Source organism: Rhinolophus sinicus, linkage group LG02, assembly GCF_036562045.2.
Source record: "Rhinolophus sinicus isolate RSC01 linkage group LG02, ASM3656204v1, whole genome shotgun sequence".
Lineage (NCBI taxonomy): Eukaryota > Metazoa > Chordata > Mammalia > Chiroptera > Rhinolophidae > Rhinolophus > Rhinolophus sinicus.
Genome location: NC_133752.1, coordinates 151,919,101 through 151,939,536, shown reverse-complemented (window position 1 = coordinate 151,939,536; position 20,436 = coordinate 151,919,101). Strand labels below are relative to the sequence as shown.

The window sequence follows — 20,436 nt, the reverse complement described above, 5'->3', positions numbered from 1 at the left end:
GCGACGTGGCTCCCCTTTGTGGTCATCAACCCAGGAGCAGTGATGGGAGTAACCTGGAAAGAATGCTAGGCCATAGAGATTGTGATCAGTAAGCATGGGGTACTGTGAGCAGTAAGCAAGCATGAGTTTCAGGGTAATTATCTAAAGCAGGAAACTGGGACAGGGGCCACGGCAAGCTCAAACCACAAGGAGGGGGTTGTTAAGCTCTAGGGCAAGGAGAGGAGAGGCCAGGGACACTGCAAGGCCTCCTTTGTGGGGGTCCCAACTAGGCCCTGTTTCAGGAGGGGAGGATATAGAAAGTGGTATCTGTGTGGTGGTGTATATATGTACTGAAGTTATTACTTTTGTTATCACAAAAACTGGTTAAAACTCATCCTGGCAGGGGTTTGAAACCCTCAACTTTAAAAGAAACATTTCATTTCTGATTGTTTCCTTCTGAACAAGCTCACAGGATTAAAAGACTATCTTGCATACTAATAAGGAATTTTGCTTATCAAATAATCCAGATTTTCAATAATACATTAATGCTTTCTGAGAAAGACCACTGTTCTGCTTCCGCTCCATTGTCATGATCATTGAAATCTGCCTTACAACACCATAAATACATAATGCAGCAAAGCACAGATCTCAGAACAAATCTATAATACATTTTAAATAAGTACCGAGTTTTCAGATTCATTTGTTTATAATTCTGGTAGAATTGTGTGTTTGAAAACCCAAGTTTTCTTGACCTGTATTATTGAGTCTCTTATGCCCCTGGCATCTTGGACTGCCAAGAAATGTGTATCCAAGTGTCAGGGACAGCAAAATATGTTGTCACTTTCAACTCTGTCTTGTGCATTAATATCTGTACCTAAAACCTCTCTCTTCATTTAATCATTGAAATGAAATGATATACAGTGTTCCTCTTGACCCACAAAGAAAACACAACTGAGATATCAGTCATTTCAGAAGGCTGTAGAAAATGTTCCACATATTTGATGGGTGACAGAAGAGATTTTCCCCTATTCATGACTGTGGTGATTGTATGTAAAAAGGAAAATCTGCCAAAAATACCCTGGGTAAGCATGGAGAGGAAGCAAGGACAGTGAGTCCCCCTCCTCTTGTATGTTTATGACTGGTGTGTCCCTAACTGTGCCAAGATATCCTGACACAAAACAAAACAAAACAAAACCTTCTTAGGTAAAACTGGTGCGTTTCCTAAAATGGCCTTAATCAAGGGATAGTTTCTAAGACATTCTTGGTACTGTCAGGTGACAGACTACACATCTCCAAGGTGTTTCATATTTATGAGACTGAGATTCTTAAAAGGATGGAATTGCATTGTGAAGTGGTTGATTGCTTGATGCTGCGATCCTAAGACCATGGCTTGAGTTCTGATTTTGTTCTTTGCCAGATATAGAGCCTTGGGAAGGTTGTTTAATTTCCTCCTCACAAAGCTTCTGGGTAAGATACAGCATGAGGCCAACAAGAGAGTGGAGATTAAATGAACCAGTACACATAAAGTACCTAGCACAAATTCAGCACTCAGTATTAGTTACTAATATGCCACTTTTGTGTCAAGTTTGAAAAAGTGTCTCTAACACTTAATAATTAAAAATACACAGAGGGCCGGCCCAGTGGGTCAGGCAGTAGAAGCTCCATGCTCCTAACGCCGAAGGCTGCTGGTTCGATTCCCACATGGGCCAGTGGGTTCTCAACCACAAGGCTGCCAGTTCAACTCCTTGACTCCCGCAAGGGATGGTGGGCAGCACCCCCTGCAACTAAGATTGAACATGGCACCTTGAACTGAGTTGCCTCCCAGATGGCTCAGTTGGTCGGAGTGCGTCCTCTCAACCACAAGGTTGGCGGTTCGACTCCTGCAAGGGATGGTGGGCTGAGCCCCCTGCAACTAACAACACCAACTGGACCTGGAGCTGAACTGCACCCTCCACAACTACTATTGAAAGGACAGCTTGACTTGGAAAAAATCCTGGAAGTACACACTATTCCCCAATAAAGTCCTGTTCCCCTTCCCCCATAAAATCTTTTTAAAAAAATACATAGAGTTTTCAAAGTTTTTGCACATGCATTATCTGATGCACTTTACATCACGCATTGTTGTAGAGCAGATATTGTCCCATTTGGCAAAAGAGGACAGATTAGAGAAAATCTGTGACTTCTCCAGCTCCCCACCACTGCCATGTCATGGAGCTATGATATGGATCCAAGTCTTTCAAGTCCCAAGTCTTTCTAGCAGTTCCATTGACCCAGTATAATATTGGGTTGATATGTGACTTTAGAAAGAATATAGGAGATTCCAACAAAGTTTTAGGTTTCTGTGTAATGGGGGTGCTGGGGATCCCCTAGATCAGTCTCAGGTTCAGTGATTCACTGGAGGGACTCGCAGAAATCAGAAAAGCTGTTATACACATGGTGATGGTTCATTACAGTGAAAGGATGTAGATTAAAATTAGTCAAGGCAAAGAGGTGTAGGACAGAGTCCAGAAGAAATCAGGCACCAGCTTCCGTTGTCCTCTCCCAGTGCCGTACAGGCAGTGCTTAATTCTCCCAGCAACAATGTGTGATAACTTGTACAAAGTATTGTCAACCAGGGAGCTCCCCTGAGCCTTGGTGTCCAGGGTTGTTTTGGGAGGTCGATCATGTAGGCATGGAACACCTGAATGACTGACCATACAACTCGGTCTCCAGGCCTCCAGAGGTCAAACTAATACAACATGTGGCTTAGGGCCCCAGGCAAACAAAACATGTGTTTACCATAAATCACATTGTTATCATAAATTATCTGAAATGACCCAAGTTCTCAGTTATACAAAGACACTCTTATCAGGAAGGATATTCCAAGGGATCAGAGGTTATCTCCCAGGAGCTGGTTAAGGCCAGTCCTTTCTTTAAAATGTGTAAGGTTTGATCACCTCTCATCTGCTGAGCTAATCCTGTACTGCACAGCGGAGGTGTTGTGCCTGGGCCTCCCGAAGGTATCAGAGCACAGTGGGAGGTAACGCAGAGGCAGACCTAGCCCAAATGTGAGCCTAAGAACCAATTTCTAAATTAAGTCCATCTATCAATCCTCTGAGGCAATGGGCATTTTCAGCTATTGCAATGGGTTGCCAGAATCGGGAAAGTCTGCCATTGATCCTAAATATGATGGGAGCTCCATGTCTCTACTTTGGGCCCTTTAGCATTGTGAGAGGGTCATACTCTCCCCTGTTCGGGAGACCGCCCACAGAGTGAAAGTGAGAGAGGCTTTAGTATCGCTCAGTCATCTACTCTGAAGTAAGGATTTTATCGTTAGTACATTCAAATTTAATTTCAAGAGTAAGAAAATGAAACTGGTAGAACTCAGGTAACAGAAAACTCAACTCAGAATGACTGAAAGAGCTAATGAATTTATTATCTCACATAACAAGAAGCCCCAAGGTTGTACAGTCCCAGAGGTATTTCATTAAGCACCTTGAGAACATCCCCCAAGAACTCAGGTTCTTTCTTCTGCTCTTCCATCCTGAGCACATTGGTTAGTTTTCCTCCTGGTTAAAAAATGGCTGCAGCAGGTCCAGGCATGACATCTTCACACTCCACTATACAGACACAAAATGGATTTTTCCTTGTGTCTCTTTCAAAGAGCTAAGAAACTTTTCCCAGATGCCTCCCCTACCAGCCGCCCTTCATGTTCACATGGCCCATACTGCTTCTTCCTAAGCCAGTCACTGGCAAAGAGTGAATTTTTCTCCATTAGGTTAGTATAATCAAACTTTAACACCCATGACTGGGCATGGGACCAGCATTGCCTACAGCCCCTTGTTTCTTCAAAAAGTATAAATACTAGAACATATTCAGGGTCTGTTAGAAGAGAGGGAGTAGGGAATTGCTATTGGGTAGACAACTAAAGGTATCTGCTGCAGCAAACTCACAGGTAGAATAACATATCAGAGGTGATTCTCCAAAGCTTCTGAAATCTCTAGTCTCCATGGGGGATTCCAGGGGTCCCTGGAATTTGTTGCCTCAGTTTCTTGGAGTTAATTGATTCCTAGCAGGAAAAAACAAAGGCCTAAAGAGCCATGGTTAGCTCTTTAGGATGAGCTAACGATGCTCCTATAAGCTTTGTTTACCCACTTTTTGTCCAGATGTCCTCCACAAAGGAAAGCTCTCTACTTTAGGAAAGAAACACCCTTTATTTCACAACTGTATTCCTCATTAACTCAGATGTGCCTACCCCATTGGCCAGATTCCGGTGCTGCTGACTAGAGTCCCTTAAACCTCTGACATATCTCTGTTACCAGTGGGACCATAGCCATTTTCAACATTTGTCACCCTTAAGAGTCCTCCCTTATCCTATGAGACTTGATCAAATTAGGACTTAATGTCCTTTTGTCTCTTCCCCTCACCTATTTCATTTTCCATTGCCTACATATCTTCAGGTTTGGTAACATGCCACTGGGCAATGGGGTTGTTGAGAATCTTCCCCAGTGGATTCCATTAATCTAACGATCTCTTTCCCAGTCTTTTCCCAGACTGGCTATTTCCCAGTCTTTTCAATGTACAAAAATAAATCTGTGCTCTCAACTGGTGGAAACAACTTTCTAGCTATTATTCCTCAGTTTAGAAATCACTCAACTGCTTTCAGAACTTGGTATTTTGTATCTGGCTTTCAAACATTCTAACCTAGAACTCACAATGCTATCACCTAAATCTTCAGTGTTTCCCTTCCAGAGCTCTTCCAACCCTTACCACCTTCACTGTGTTTAAAAGCAGGAAGAGACACTGACATCCCCACCCCTAACCCTCAAGCCTTTTTTCTTCACACTTCTGTCTCCTTTTGTCAAGTTCCCTGAGCACCAGCAGAATAGTTGCCTCACATTTTCTACCTTCTATTATTTCCTTATTCTGCCTCTCCTTGTTAAATGGTTTGCGATAGCTATCTTTTTATAGGCTGGTTTCCACAATAGTCGATGGGTTATCTGTAGGGGCAAAGATGCTTCATGATCATTTTTTCAGACTTTAAAAGTTGATTCTGGAGCCTGTCAATGAAAGATTCCTTAGGAGAATGAGGAGTGAAGAAGGTATCACAATAATTCTATGACGAGGATTTACACTTTAACCTATGAGCTTGTTGTCGTCATAGTTTTGCTTTTTTTTCTGATTATAAAAATAATACATATTCATTGTAGAGAATTTAGGAGAAAAGGCAGCATTTAGAAGAGCTGTGGAGGAGTATATTGAAGGCAAACATGCTAATGAATAAGACTGAATCACATACTGTACTTACACAGTTACTATCATATGCATTCGAGGCAAAAATACAGATTGTCAGTCCTTATGCCGGCAATTTGTTAGCAAATTGACACTTATCGTTGACATCTCAAACATGGAAGATATTATTTTCTCAAAGGAATAGGAGGCAGGTTAATTCAACACACATTCAACAACAAATATATATAAGTTCCTGCTAAGTTCCAGGTACCGTTGTAGGTCAGGGACTATGGCAGTAAACGAAAGAAAGCCCTCATGGAACTTAACATCCTTGTAACTACAAAGGCAGATGAAATACATACATATAAGGTCCCTCTTGAACAGAAACCTGAAGGGAATAAGGGATTTACCCATGCTGATACCTGGGAAACCGCAAGCACAGAGGCACTAAGACAGAAGTATGGATGGGATGTTGAAGGAACAGCAAGGATGCCAGTGTGACTGGACTGGGGTAAGCAAGGGGTCACGTGGTAAGGAAATGAGGTCAGAGAGGCATAAAGAGGCCAGATCATGCAGGGCTTAGACCATGGAAGGACTTCTGATTTGATTTAGAGTAAGATGTTAAGTCGTGGAGGGTTTTGTGAAGATATGATCTGACTTAAATTTTTAAAAAAATGTAAATGGTAAATGGACAACTACAGATGAACAACATGACTAAAACAAGCATTAACCTAAATAATTTTGGGAAATAGTATTTTGACTACATACTGTGTATTAATAGTCTGGGTTCTCTAGAGAAATAGAACCAACAGGATAGATATAAATATAAAAGTAGACATAGACATTTAAACCATGTGCTCTATTATCTGTCTATCTATCTATCATCTCTCTATCTGTGATTTATTATAAGGAATTGGCTCACACAGTTATGGAGGCTGAGGAACCCCAGGATCTCCAGTTGACGAGTTGGACACTCAGGAGAGCCTGTGGTATAGTTCCAGTCTGAGTCCAAAAGCGTGAGAAGTTTGGAGAAGGCTGGAGAAAACGGATGTTCCAGCTCGATGACAGTCTAGTAGAGAGAAAATTATTTTTCCCTTCAGCCTTTTATTCTATTCAGGCCTTCAACAAGTTGCATTTGACCTCCACATTGGGGAGGGCCATCTGCTTTATTCAGTTTATTGATTCAAATGTTAATCACATCCAGAAACACGCTCACAGCCACACCTAGAAATAATGTTTAGCCAAATATCTGGGCATCCCATAGCCCAGTCAAGTTAACCCATAAAATTAGCCTTCACATACTGTAAGGCTAAAAACAAAAAGAACTATACAGAAATACTTTATTGCAATCGGTAAATTTGTTTATCACAGAGGTATACTGTGAAACTATTTTATGTGCATTATAAGATGGTACAAATAAGTAAGTAGATTGTGAATAATGAGAGCCAGGAATCTTTAAAGGAGAAGGAAAATACAAATTAGGAAAGGGGGGAAACTATAGTGAAGCCTGTCATATGTTGGATTAAAATCAGAGACATCAATGTGAATCATGGAGATGATAGAGATAGATAGATGATAGATAGATGATAGATAGATAGATAGATAGATAGATAGATAGATAGATAGATAGATAGATAGATAGACAGCTATGTGTATTTATGTGTGTGTATACATACATGTATTTCCTAGCTCTGCTGAAAGGGCCTGGAAGTCATGACACCCCAGTATTTATGAGCACACCTGGCACCCACAGATCTTGGTTTCTAAACATCATTCTCCAGTGAAAGGAGCCAAGCTCTTTGGAGAAATGGCCGATTCCAGGGCTAGAGAGGGAAAGTAAAAGATGAGCCTGGACCATTTTTGTGGTATCAGAAAACAAAGAAGCACTAGGAAATATGGGGACATGTCAAAAGAATACAGGAGTTCAAATATGAGACAAAGTGGGTAAGAAAACAAATAAAATAAATATTCATGAGTTTGAACCAATAGAAAATAATTAATAAACTATTCAATTCTTCTTTACAGTAGAATTCCAATTAATATGATGCAGGAATGATGGAAATAGAAAATCACTCTTTGCTAAACACCATGGTAATAACTATAGCAGGCTAGCAACATCGACAGATGCCAAAATTAGTGGGCAAACTATGATGAGAAATAGGATATTTGTATGGTTTCAAATTATCTCCCCACAACTTACTAGTTACAATGGGAAAAAAACATAAATTTATAGTGGAGAAACCTGGTAGACACCAGCTTAACCAAATGATCAAAGTCAACATCACCAATTATGGGACATATTGACATACATATTACCTCCTGATATGCTGTACTTAGAAAGGCATAATATCATTTCTGGAGTTTTCTGGCCAAAAATATGTAACCTATGTATAATCATTAGAAAACATCAAACCAGCTCAAACTCAAGGACTCATCAAAATATCAAGGTCATGGAAAATAAAGGAAAACTGAGGAATTGTTTCAGGTTGGATGAGACTAAAAATCATGAAAACAACATGCAATGTGGGATCCTGGATTTAATTATGTACCAGAAAGAAGACAATTGGAGAATTTGAATAAGGTTTGCATATTAGTTAATAGTATTATGTCAATATTATCTTCTAAAATAGCATTAGGCTGCCAGTTAATGAAAGTTATTAAGAAAATGGTTATTACATAAAAGGCTGTAATCAAATGTGTTAGTTGTAGGAAAAGAAAAAAATGCTTAGAATTTAGAAATTGAAGTTATAACTGAATTACACACTTTAAAATTATACAAAATGTTCCAATCAGTTTTATATGTAAATTCTAGATGGTTCAAGTTCCATTCATCTCAAATCTGGTAACTTCCTTTATCTCCCAAATGAAGTTCTTCAAGGATGAGGGCTTAGTTTTTCTTCAAAGAACAGCTAGATAGCCAAAAGAAAGGAATCTATGCTGAACGAGGAAAAAAATTAACTCTTCATAACTGAACTTTGAACCCTTGGATTGCCTTTACAGTAAGATTTTTCCAACTACTTTTAAGCATCCACTTTTATCCTTTCCTCTGAATTATGAAATATGTAATATGTATGACTCTGTAAAAAAGAGGAAAAAGAACTATTCTTTGTTTCCTTTGTCCTATTTCATTCTCCATGAGTTGACCTTTTCATTCAAGTTTATTCCAATGAGAACACTTAACCTGCACGGTTCCAGGCTAGAGCTGGACCATGTGAACTTCCAACAGCAGTCTAATACTCTGCCCCTTCATACTAATATTCTTTCAGTATATGTTTCAATATGCTGTTCAATGTGTTTGTTTATTCATGTGGGAACTACTATACTATACTATATTTCACTATGTCATATTACTATGTCATTATTGGGAGACAGTTCTTTAGGATCTCTTCACATTTCTACATATCTTGTAAGCAAGGCACTGACTGTCCTTTGTTCCAAATTATCTGACCCCGCAGACTTGTGTCATCTACTAGCATCCATGAAACAATGGCAGGCTAACATTTTAGCTTGCAAGGATGGCAAAGTCTCAGGTTCCTGGCAGTTCTTGACAGTCATTTCAACTTACTGACCACACGTGCTAGTTTCAGGCACAGGATCTTAGTTGGTGTTTGATCCCATAACTCTACTATGTGATTTGCTTATGTGCCCCACAAAAACACTCATTTGAAATAGGATTAGCACCTGTAGGGAGTTTTGTTTTGTTTTTTAACTATTTCTCCTAGAAGTCAGTGTCTTCTTTAGTGGGAACAGGACCAACTTGCGATTCAGCCACCACATAGAATTGCTTTCAAAAACCTGATTTAGCTGGTATCATAGTTCTGATTCAAGTCAATGACGTTTTAATACCTTATACTCGTAGATTGATTCCCCAGGCAATTGTTTCCTAAACTACTTCATAATCTGGTTCTGTTACCTATAAAAGAAAGAGAGAGAGAGAGAGAGAAAATGAGAGAGAGAGAGAGAGAGAGAGAGAGAGAGAGAGAGAGAGAGAGAGAGAGAATCTTCCTACTTTCTCCTTCAACAGTAAGCCTTGCTGCTGTGACCAACATATTTGTACAAGTCCAGAAAATTACATTCATTATTACATTCTTGCCTGGTTTCATTTTAGAAACAGCTTTGAAAATCTCAAACTAAGTCTTTTTTGTTTTGTTTAGTTTTTAGCAGCAGCACATGTGATGAGACAAGGACAGTTGAGGAAACAGGGAAAGGTGGCACCAGATGGCATGGATCACATAGGAGACTGAGAAGAGAGATGATTCTGATGTGTCTTCTCCTAGGAACAGATGTGTTGCCAGGTTGCGATAGCTCAGAAAGGTGAGATGGGTACTTGCCATGTATCTTATCTGTCAAGAGATTTATTGAATAAGAGTAGGGTTTGACTGCTTCAATTATCTGTTGGCCTATAACCAAAGTAAAATTCTCCATACCATGTTTCCCTGAAAATAAGACCTAGCATGACAATCAGCTCTGATGTGTCTTTTGGAGCAAAAATTAATATAGACCCGGTCTTGTAGTAAAACAAGACTGGGTCTTTATAATATAATATAATATAATATAATATAATATAATATAATATAATATAATATAATATAATATAATATAATACTGGGTATAATATAATACTGGGTATAATATAATACTGGGTATAATATAATATAATATAATATAATATAATATAATATAAAATACCGGGTCTTATATTAATTTTTGCTCCAAAAGATGCATCAGAGCTGATTGTCCGGCTAGGTCTTATTTCGGGGAAACACGGTATGCTAAAAGGGACTACCCTATTTCATCTAATCTAAGATTTCCTCTGCTGTGAGATGCTCCATTATTTTATAATCTATCATAAGAGAAAATCATTGCCAATTGACCGATGACACATCATGTATTGTAAAACATCCCACTTTTAGAGATGTCAAAATAGTGTGTCTAGGATTTGATGAAATATGATACATAAAATTGGGGGTTGCAGACTTTTTGCATAGGCCATTCCACAGTGTTTTGTTATCTGATTTATCATTTGAGTTTGTGACCCTGAATAAATAATAGTAGCTACCAGTTGTTGAACGCATAGTATGTGCCTGCCTCATTCACATTCATTACCTCCAGTCCTTTCAGCTGTGCTGCAGAGGACTGTATAAATCTCATTTTACAAAGCCAGAACCTGCACTACTGGAGGTTAGGTACGGCATGAGGGGAAGCTGCTAGGAGTGGGGGCTGAGGTTTGAACCCAGCTGAGCCTCCTCTCCAAGCTGAGAAGCTTTCACTTACTCTAAGAAACTGACTCTTTGAAGAAGCTGCTTGAGTTGATAGTGGCTTTGAGAACAGGTACCAAATCTATATATTTGTGGATTGTTTTAGGAACAAGTTCCCACCCATCACACAGCTGTCACAGAGCAATACTTGTGAGACTCAGCTCCTCTCTTTGAGCTAGAGTTAAAAGTGAAAGGAGGGGTAGGAGGGTGGCTATTCACCTCCACAGAAATTGTTACAGACACAATGAGACTAATGCTTTGTGAAGCTACAAAGTGCAGTGTCATTGTTTACCTTCTGTCAAGTCTTTATACTTAGGAAGGAGAAAGCCCTTTCAGAACTCTCCATGTTGATAAAGGTTTTGGGCCCTTTCAAGGACCTGGAATGTAAAGGGCTTCAAATTCTTAATATATATACATAAAATATTTCTAGTACGTTATTTAAAATATACTTCACCTTTTTTTTCTTTTTTGGTGGGGGAGGTGTGATTTCAAGAACTCTTCGCTATAGCCAAGAACAGAATTTTAACGGATGGCAAAAATATAAAGCCTTGAGGTAATGTTTTATCACTGTTTATTATTGTATCCAAAGAAGAGGCCTTGACAAGTGTTGGCTGCTGCTGGGTTGCCATGGCAGTAATCAGTCAAGCAGGAATAGGGTTTTTAAAACCTGCTTAACCCTTTTCCTTACCCAGCCATGCAAAACTGAAAGAAAGATTTTCATTTTGCACAGTAGTATTGGGTGAGATAAATATGTCCGTTTGTAATTAGGTCCCAGCCTTGCTCCCTGGGTCATCGTGTCTCCTCATACTCTTGCTCCAGCTGCAGGGAACCACATGCATTGCCTGAGTGTGCCACTCTCTCAGACCTCTGAGCAGAGGCACACGTGGCTTCCTTAGCACACACACTCTTTGGCACCTGCCCTAGACCCAACTCCTATGCACATTCTACTCTGTGAAAATAGCACCTCCTCTGGGAAGCCTTCCCCATCCTTTCCTCCCCTCACTATGGGTCAGGAATATGTCCTAAGTGCACCAATAAGACTTCATTTACCTCCATCTTAGCACGCATCCCCTTGATTATAGTTGTTTGCAACAGTCTTGGTGAAGAACGTCTAGAGCTGGTCTGCTTGGACTTGAAGCGCTTTCATTACTTGCTAGCTATGATCTTGAACAAGTCACTCAACCCCTCTAAGCCTCAGCTTCTCACTATGTGAAAGGAGATTAATCACATCTACTTCACAGAATTATTGTGGGGTTTAAATGAGATAATATCAGTAAAATTCTTAGTATCAGTGACTGTTCAATAAATGTTAAAGTAAAAACTTGTCTCCCTATAGAGTCTAAGCTCCATGAGGGCAGGGACCATGACTTTTATCTTTGAATAGTCAGAACCTAGCAAACATCAGGCACACAGTGGGCATTTCCTAACAGTCTAACACTATATGGTCAAGGAATGGGTTCCCCTGCATGAATGAATTTTTCATAGAGCTAAAGCTTACCCCTGAACACACACACAGAAAATCCCTTTTTGTTTCTGATTATAAAATTAGTTTATAACTACTGGTGAAAATTTGGAAAACACAGAAATACAAGGAATAAAATAAAAACCATCAGTGATCCTACCAGCCGCTGTTACTATGTTAGTGAATCTCCATGAGACCTTTTCTTATGCACTTGTATACATTTATATTATATTGAACTCTTCTAATGTAACTATTAAAATATTTGTGGGACAATATTTCTCTATTGATGGGCAATTTTTCATAACGAGTATTAATACTGCAATGAATATCCTTGTGTCATGTCATTGCAAGTGTCTTGCATTGTTTTGGTTTTTTTTTTGTTGCTTTTTTTATTACTTTCAGGTGTACAAAGCAATGTAATAGTTAGACAGTTAAACCCCTCATAAAGTGATAACCCACCCCCCAAGCTACTACCCCTCTGATACCTTATATAGCTGTTACAATACCATTGACTGTCTTCCCTATGTTGCACTCCACCTCCCGTGACTATATATACCTATATATATAGTTATGGTTGACATTCAATATTATTCTACTTCAGCTCTTCAGGTGTATAGCACATCGGTCAGGCATCTACACAGTCTATGACGTGATCCCCCATAAGTCCAGTGCCCATCATGCCCCTTACATGATCTTTACAACATTGTGGATTATATTCTCCATATTGTATTAACTATCAATTTATATTTCTTAATGCCTTCACCTTTTTCACCCGACCCCAACCCCATTCCCATCTATCATCCTGATAGATCTAGTACCTGTCTGGCTCCATACCTAGTTATTACAATATTGTTGACTATATTCCTTATTCTATACCCTACATCCCCATGACTACTGTATAACACCCAATTTGTTCTTCTTAATCCTTTCCCCTTTCACCCACCCTTGACCCCCCTCCCATCTTAAAGAAGTCCCTCTAAGAGTCCCTGTAATACAGGTTTGGTGGTGATGAACTTCTTCGATTTTTTCTTGTCTGGGAAGCTCCTTATCTGTTTTTCAATTCTAAATGACAGCCCTACTGAGTAGAGCAATCTTGTTTGTATGTCATTGCTTTTCATCATTTGGAATATTTCCTGCCGCTCCTTTCTTGCCTGCAAAGTTTCTGTTGAGAAATCTGCTGATAGTCTTATGGGGGCTCCCTTGTAGTAACTAACTGCTTTTCTCTTACTGCTTTTAAGATTCTCTCTTTGTATTTAACCTTTGGCATTTTAATTATGACGTGTCTTGATGTTGGCCTCTGTGGATTTATCTTGTTTGGGACTCTCTGTGCTTCCTTGGCTTGTATGTCCACTTCCTTCACCTGATTAGGGAATTTTTCTGTCATTATTTCTTCAAATAGGTTTTCTATTCCTTGCTCTCTCTATTCTCCTTCTGGTACCCCTGTAATGTGAATGTTGGTATGCTTGATATTGCCCTGGAGGCCCCTTAAACTCTCCTTAATTTGGGGGGTTCTTTTTTTCTTTTTGCTGTTCTGGTTGGGTGTTTTCTGCTGCCTTATCTTCTACATCTCTGGTTGAGTCCTCTGCTTCATCTAATCTACTGTTGATTCTTTGTTTCCATCATTGTATCCTTTATTTCTGACTGGTTCTTTTTCATGATTTCCATCTCCATTTTTATGAGATCATTCAGCATTCTTATAACTGAATGGAGCTCTGCATCTGATAGATTGCTTATATCTGTTTCGCTCAGTTCTTTTTCTGGAGCTTTGTTCTCTTCTTTCATTTGGGACGTGTTTCTTTGTCTCCCCATTTTGGCTCCCTCCCTGTGTTTGTTTCTATGTATTAGGTAGGGCTGCCATGTCTTCCAGTCTTAGCAGAGTGGACTTATGTACTAGGTGTGCTGTGGGGCTCAGTAGCCCAGTCTTTCTGGTCACCTGAGCCATGCACTCCAGGTGTGTCCCTTGTGTGGGCCATGTGGGCCCTCCTCTTGTAGTTGAGCTTTGGTTGATAATTGCACATCAGTGTGAGGGACTGACCCTTGGGCTCATTGGTTGTGAGGACTGGCCTTGATTACAGTGGAAGAATTGTTGTGCAGGAGCTGATTCTATGGAGCAGGATCTGCTTCAGCAGGACTCTGATGTCTGCCCAATCTGCCCCTTGGGTGTGTCGTACTTGGAGATGGCTAGGTGATTCTCCAGTTCATTTTGAAGCTGGCCACTGGGGGTGCCAGCCCCAGGACCATCTTGGAGGGGATCTGCTGTAGGTCTACTTCAGCCACAGCCCAAGCCTCACCTGGGGCCACCTAGTGGGAGCCAGAAAGAAATCCGCAGATGTCTGCCGCCCATGCTGTGCTTGGAAGTACCTCAAGAGGCCAAGCTGCGAACTAAGGCCAGCTGCCACTAGTGCCGGCTTAGGGCTGCTCAGCTAGAGGCACAGGACACGCCTAAGCCAGATGCTGCTTGTCTGGGTTCCACGAACCTTTAGAGACTCAAGGACCCTAGGAAAGTGCAGCTTGAGCCAAGACAAGTGGTCTGCATGAAAAAGCTGCCAGAAGTGGCCTGGGTGTGCCCGAAAGTTGGGCAGGGCCAGGTCTCAAATTGCCAGGGTGGGGCAAACCAACATCAGAAACTCAGAAATGGCAGCCAGCTGTGTTCGCACAGCAGGAAAGGGGAGGGCTTAACAAAGAAACAATGGCCTCCACCAGCTCCCCCTTCCAGGAGAAAGCTGCCTTTCCAGCCCCCGTTCCAAGCCAGACCACTCAATTCCCCACCATTTGTCCCTGCTGCCTTTCCTGCTGCTGCCCCAGCGCTGGAGCTCAGATCGAGTGTTTCCATTAGGGGTAAGTCTACACGCAGTCCCTTTGAGAGGAGAACCTGTGAGTGCAGAGGCACTTTCTCCGTCACAATCTCCACTGTTTGTCACAACCAAATATTATGGGGACTTCTCTCCCCAGCACTGGAACCCTGGGCTGGGGTGGGGCTGGTATCTCTCGCTCCTTTAGGGGATGCGGGGGACCCCCAAAACCGAAATAGTCCTCCTGTTCTTTAATGGTTATATGTGGGTGTGGGACCAAACCATTCAGCGCCTCTGACCATCCTACCCATCTGGAGGTAGTTTCTTCTGCAAGTCCTTAGTTGAAAGGCTTCAGTTCAGCTTGATTTTAGGTGATTCTCAATAATGGTTGTTTTGCAGATTAGTTGTAATTTTGATGTGGTTGTGAGAGAAGGTAAACACAGCATTTACCTATTGCACCATCTTGGTTGTCCCCCTCTTACGCTGTTTTTAAAACTTTTGTCTTGAACTGTTCCCACCATCCAACAGTTTAGAAGTGTACCCATTTTGCTGTGCCCTCACCAGCACTGGATTTTATCTTAAGAAAACATCTTTGCCAATTTGATAGATGAAAAATGGTATTTCATCCCCTTCCCTACCCCATAAACTGATCACAGAGCTCCTCATTTAAACCTGATGACGCAGTGTGGCCGTTCTGACCGTCAAGTACTATGTCCCTCTGAGTCTCCTTCAGTTCCCTGGGGCCCACGAGATGTGTGTAGCATTTTGTCCCATTTTGAATGGCCTCAGATGGCTGAGCTTTCTCATGTATCGGTCCTTTGATTTTAGTTTCTTTCTACACTGTCAACAGCCAAGTGGGACTTCTCGCTGCTTCCAACAAGACATCAACTCTTCTCATTCTCTATATTGGATTCATTGTGTTTAACGAGCATTTATTGTATGCCTATAGTATGCAAGGTTTTAGGAAAGACTTTGAAGGAAAGATGAATATAAATATTAATCGGACATAGTAAGCACCTACCCTAAAAGAGGAGATAGAGCTGTAAACAATTATACAAAGGGGTCGACTGGAGTAGGAGGAAGTGGCCATGAAATAGGACTAACCATAAAAATGAACAGGTTCCAAAGTGGGATCTAGTATTTCTTAAAGCATGATTGCTTTAAAATTCTACTCAGGAAATTAGCATTGCATAAAACCCTTCTAACCTGTTGGCATAGAAACCAGATAAACAACATTATTTAAGGCCTGTGCTAAATGAGATTAAATAAGCTTTGATTTGGGGCTCCGGGTGTTTCTTCTATGATATGGATTCTAAACCTACTGGCTCTGCCTCCAGGAGCTTCAGAAGACATTCTTGCGTCTTTCTTTGGTCTCAGCTATGTTTCTTAGAGGGGAGATTTGGTTTGGGGAGTAATTAAACATTTCTGTGTAATAGTGAGAAAGGATGTCATTGATAATAATATGATTGCTTTGTAACTGAATATTCTGAGCTTTTCTTTTTGTCATCTCTTTGAAAAAGATGCTTGTACAGGGGAGATCCAACCGGTTGAAATGTAAATACTTCTCAATAGCTTAGATATTTTAGTCACATGTGGCCCAAACAAACATTTTGAAAACTCCACTTAATACTCATATTTATTTTCTGAATGCCTACTGTGTTGCAGGCACTAAATATTTGAGCTTACAAATTCCTATCTAGAATTGTTTTCTTCAATTTTCACCCAGATTTGCTGGCGTCATCTAAGCCTAAATGTGACTTTTTTTTTTCTGTTGGATCTTCAGCATACAGTACAGAACCAACCTCTCCAGGGGAAAATATCTGATTTATCGAAACACTTATTCCGTTTCCCTATTGCATATTATCCCATGCAGTGCTTCTTGTGATTGCAAAGATAAAACCATTTTATGACCAATAATGAATGAATGATGGGTAATTTCTCTAGAATTGCTTTTCATTTTTGTCAGCTTTATGAAGGTTTTCACATTTTCACATTCATATTTCCAAAGAGTACATGCGTGTTGGGAAAACATTCTGATAACTAATTTGGCACATAATCTTTTAACAACTCCAGAGGAAACATAACTCATTCATTGCCAGTTATTTCAATAATTTTTCTACAATGACAGGATTCATGAAGTTAAAAAGCTCCACCTCCTATTTACTTCTTCAAATGCCTAGGTATTTGTAGGCTTTTGTGACTAATTCTTTGATTTTCTATCACCACTTAAAGTTGGTGAGCAAAACTTGACTATTTAAGTTATGCATCCACAAAACTTTGCTCCTTTATTTTTCGAAAAGTTGTTCCAGGTGAGACTCAGGGCCATGCTTTGGAGCTGGTTATGTACGTATTATGCTGCTACTTAGCAATGTCTTCATAAGCTACTGAGGCAGTTGGTCCTAGACTCAATTAAAAAGTTAAATACACAGTACTAATTTGACTTTATATTAGTAAATGAAATGATAAATTTAGTGACAAAGGAATCATATGGTAACAGCTGTAATATTAAGATGGTTATTGTAGACTTCTTGAAACCGTCCTTTACTCTCATTACAATTTCACCGATCCCTACCCCTCCACATTAAGATCTTGAACGAACACTAGCATGACTTCTAACAGTTCCAGGTGAGTCCCTGAGACAACCCTGTGCCCCTTAAGTTCCTACCTGGGAAAGCTCAAGACTGACAAAATAGGACCCCTGTTTCCCAGTCTCTGTGGGAGGGTAGAAGCCTGACTTCCATAAGTACAATTAATAAACCCAGATGGCCGAATCACACTGACCACCCCCCCACCCCCACCACCCCATACACACACACCTGCTTTTGGTAACTTTCCATTTCCCTGACATTGCTCAAGCCCCCACTTATCCTCTACATCTCTACACAGTTGAGCTCAGTTCCAAACTGAAGTCCTTTCCCCCTACTGCAGCAGTTACTGAAGAGAGTATTATACCACCTTTAACTAGTGACCAGCTTTGTTTTTCTTTAACATGTGCAGCCAACTACTTGAACTAAACCAATTAAGATATGGATGCACAGAAACTTTTAGCTCACTTCTGAAACATGTCAATAGCAACAATCTCTGAATTAAGTATAGTAGAATGGCATCTGGCCACTGTCATGACAATGGGTAATGTGTATAATCCATTCTATTAAGAGAATTTGAAATAATGCTCTGCTCATCTCATTCCTACCATAAAATAAAAGAATGCAAGAGGGGAGTCTTTTCGCAAACAAGTAACTAATCAAGATGAACTGTAGTAAAAAATAAAGGGATCTCCTTTATCAAAGGGTTAATGTTTGTTGTGATGGCTTTTATTTCTGTTGGGCATTCCTGGGGGATTTGTGCTGGATTTCCTCACTGATCAACCGGGGAGATGAGGTGGGGACTGAAGTGGATATTATGGTTTGCTCTCTACCAGTCCCTCCTCAGATGATTCATCAAAGCCATGCCCCTTACCTGTGCCTGGGCTAAAGACCTGTGACATGTGGTTTGCTGGAGTTGTCTGAGGAAAGAGCCAGTGGTCTTTGCATCCTGTACATGGACAAGGACGCATGTGGACCAACTTGTGCTGGTAGCCATATTATAACAACCAGAGAACGAACCTTACCGTGCTTCCCGAAAATAAGACCTAGCTGGACCATGACCTCTAATGCGTCTTTTGGAGCAAAAATTAATATAAGACCCAGTCTTACATTATATTATATTATACCAGGTCTTATATTATATTAAACTAAGACCCGGTATTATATTATATTATATTATATTATATTATATTATATTATATTATATTATACCCGGTCTTATATTATATTAAAATAAGACCAGGTCTTACATTAATTTTCGCTCCAAAAGATGCATTAGAGCTGATGGTCCGGCTACATCTTATTTTTGGGGAAAAATGGTAGCTTGAAGTTAGTGGCATAAATAGCAGCATGGAAAATAGAAGGAAGCTAGATTCCAGCTGATATTGCTGAGACCCCCGAATCAACCACCCCTTCAACCTGCCCCTGATTAAAGTTACATAAGATAACAAATTCTCTTGTTAATGATACTTTTTTCATAAGAGAAGTAAGCTTTTATTTCCTTGTTTCAAGTTCATGATATTTTTCAGTTAATGTTCTGTTACTAGAAGCCAGAAACATCTTAATTGAGACAGGAGTCTGCATGGTCTTGTGCAATGTTTCCCTCTCCACTAGCAGAAGCCCCGCCCACCGTAGGGAGCAGTGTTCTCCAGGGAGGGAAATGGGGCCTTCTGGCTCAAGGGCGCCCCCGAGGGGCGCAACTGTCGGTGGGATCTGAGCATGGTAAGATGGGCCTCCTAAGAAGACAGACAGCCGGACCAGCTGCCAGAGGAGACATTTGGATGAGGGAAGGTGGTTGGAGATGGGGCAAGGAGAAGTAATTTTGAAACCAGCAATTCTGTGAAGGGCAGCTAAATGTGTGTGTATGTTGGGGTTGAGGGCTAAGGCAGCTTTGAGTGAGCTAGAGGGGGAGATGAACATTAAAGAGAGGGAAAATTAAAGAGTGATGTGAAAGGATACTGAAGTTTTGGTGGTTTTCTTTTGTTTTTCCCTATTCTGGAAAAAAATATTACATTTGAATCACCTGGTTTATTTTTTTTAATTAGCTAGAACTTAGTTCCAAATCCATCTGGTCCTAGTGATTTATAAAATAATACGTCTTTTAAACCTCTTCCAGTTTCTTCTATGGCTTTTGGTTTTCTATGAGTATTTTATGACATATGAGGTCTGGCTGTTAAATTCGAGAACTTGTTGCAATGATGTTGCTAACCTTTTTTTGATATCAGAGGGATTATTCATTATGAATTTGTACAAACTGTTAACCAAATTTACTGTTTGGAAGTGCTGAAAAGGCTGCAAGAAAAAGTTAGACGACCTGAACTTTTCACCAACAATTCATGGCTCTTGCATCACGATAATGCACCAGCTCACATGGCACTGTCTGTGAGGGAGTTTTTAGCCAGTAAAAAAATACCATGTTTCCCCAAAAAGAAGACCTAGCCAGATAATCAGCTCTAATGCATCTTTTGGAGCAAAAATTAATATAAGACCCAGTATTATATTATATTATATATATTATGTTATATTAATTATAAATAAGACTGGGTCTTTTATTATGTTATATTATATAAGACCTGATCTTATATTATAGTAAAATAAGACCAGGTCTTATATTAATTTTTGCTCCAAAAGACACATTAGAGCTGATTGTCCGGCTAGGTCTTATTTTCGGGAAACACAGTATTTGTATTGGAACACCCTCCCTACTCACCTGATCTGGCCCCCAATGACTTCTTTCTTTACCCGAAGATAAAGGAATATTAAAAGGGAGACATTTTGATGACATTCAGGACCTCAAGGGTAATCCGACGACAGCTCTGATGGCCATTCCAGAAAAAGAGTTCCACAATTGCTTTGAAGTGTGGACTAGGCACTGGTGCACGGTGAATAGCTTCCGAAGGGGGGTACTTTGAAGGTGACCTAGTGATATTCAACAATGAGGTATGTAGCACTTTTTCTAGGATGAGTTCGCAAACTTAATTGTCTGACCTCATATTCAAGTTTTGTATTTCCTCTTGGGTCAATTTTTGTTAGTTTATGTATTTCACAAGAAAATCATTTATTCCCTCTAGTTTTTTTTTTTAATGTTGCCATTGAATCTAATATTCTGCTATAAAATTTTAATGTCCTATCTGTGATTGTCTCTCATT

The 20,436-nt window shown here is 40.1% G+C and overlaps 1 protein-coding gene across 8 annotated transcripts in view; it reads left to right on the top strand.

Moving 5' to 3' along the window:
- PCED1B (PC-esterase domain containing 1B) overlaps positions 1-20,436 on the top strand; it is a 231,095-nt gene that overhangs the window by 155,651 nt on the left and 55,008 nt on the right. For 2 of the 8 annotated variants that reach the window (XM_074325794.1, XM_074325796.1), the window contains one exon: positions 9,345-9,504. The exons of 5 other annotated variants lie outside the window; for them this stretch is intronic. The gene's annotated coding sequence lies outside the window, so the exon portion shown is untranslated. Of the gene's footprint in view, positions 1-9,344; positions 9,505-14,533; positions 14,749-20,436 lie in introns of those variants that run through there. One more of the 8 variants, XM_074325793.1, reaches the window with a different exon arrangement.